The sequence below is a fragment of the Leptonychotes weddellii genome, unplaced genomic scaffold (assembly GCF_054177405.1).
Source record: "Leptonychotes weddellii isolate Sample4059 unplaced genomic scaffold, ASM5417740v2 HiC_scaffold_5622, whole genome shotgun sequence".
Classification (NCBI taxonomy): Eukaryota; Metazoa; Chordata; class Mammalia; order Carnivora; family Phocidae; genus Leptonychotes; species Leptonychotes weddellii.
The window spans coordinates 738-2,154 of NW_028024260.1; the positions used below are offsets into that span (position 1 = coordinate 738).

Consider the following 1,417-nt stretch of genomic DNA (forward strand, 5'->3'; position numbering starts at 1 on the left):
AAAGAAATTTACCAAATGGAATAATTTGTGTAGAGAATTCTGGACAGAGCAAACAACATATGAAAAGACATGGAGGCTTGAAAAAAATAAAATTTGTTGGGAGAATTAAGATTAATTGGCTATGAACAAACATATTCTGATATCTTCAATAACAACTCTCACTAATGGTTGTACCTCTTCTGGGTTTGTGTCTTAAATATTGGGGCTGTGGGGTGCTTGGGTGGCTCAGTCGGTTGAGTGACTGACTCTTGGTTTCAGCTCAGATCATGATCTCAGGGTCCTGGGACTGAGCCCGAGTTGGGCTCTGTACTCAACAGGGAGTCTGCTTGAGGGTTTTCTCTCTCTCCCTCTGCCCCTCCCCCTGCTTCTGCTCTCTTGCTCTCCAAAATAAGTAAGTAAATCTTAAAACCAAAAACAAAAATGTTGGGGTTGCCCATCAGACTCCTATCTCTCAGTTAGGTTTTATTAAGTTACCTCATTTATTTCAGAGTTCTAATTAGCAGCTACTAGTATGTTGATGGTGGCTCTTTAGAAGCTTCCAGAATAATGTTATTTAGATGAGCGAGCCTAATTTAAAGGAGATAATTGGAAGATAGAATAAAACCAGGAAATGTGAAAAGAATAAAAATTGGGAGGCAGAGAAATTTAAAAGTAATTAATCTCAGTAAGAACTCATATTTAGGTTAATATTGTTACAGATGGTTACATATTATCTATCCATCTGTATATACATATATATGTAGATAAGTGTATATATGTGGGTTAGAATACAAACATATATTTCTTGCTCTGTCAGATGAGAAAGCCTAAAAGAAAAACACCCCAGCAACAATATGCACACCCTAAGAAATAACACCCCAGCAACAATGTGTACACCCTAAGGACCAAATCTTGGTTTTGAATAATATTCCTTGGAGAATCGCTGATTCTAGGACTAGGGAAGGAAATGTGTAAGATAAGACTGGAAAATCTTGCTGTGCCAAAAATAAGGAAGTGGTGAAAGAAAACAAAAGCAAAAACGCATTAATGCTAGCTTTGGCAGCATAAACTCAAATTAGAATGATACAGAGAAGATTAGCATGGCCCCTGAGCAAGGATGACATGCAAATTCATGAAGTGTTCCATATTGAAACAACAACAACAACACATTCTTGTCAAAGAGCCCATGAGCTAATGGAAAGAGTTTCCAGTGACCAAAGCTGAAAGGAATAATTAGAACAACAAAATAAAGTAGTATTGGATTATAATGCAAAGTATAAAATAAATGTCCATGATTCTATGAATATAAATAAATGATTTAATGAATTAATGAATGGAGGAAGAAGAGATAAATCTTCCATACAGAATTCCAAATAATTGATTTAGATTTCCTACCCTAAAGAAGGGGAAATATAACTCTCCACCCATGACATGTGGA

At 36.0% G+C, this 1,417-nt stretch overlaps 1 non-coding gene across 1 annotated transcript; it reads left to right on the plus strand.

Moving 5' to 3' along the window:
* Nucleotides 1-1,028: 1,028 nt before the first annotated feature.
* Nucleotides 1,029-1,131, plus strand: LOC115941069 (U6 spliceosomal RNA). The gene has a single exon (XR_004075799.1). It is a non-coding gene; the product is annotated as a U6 spliceosomal RNA (small nuclear RNA).
* The last annotated feature ends 286 nt before the right edge of the window (nucleotides 1,132-1,417 follow it).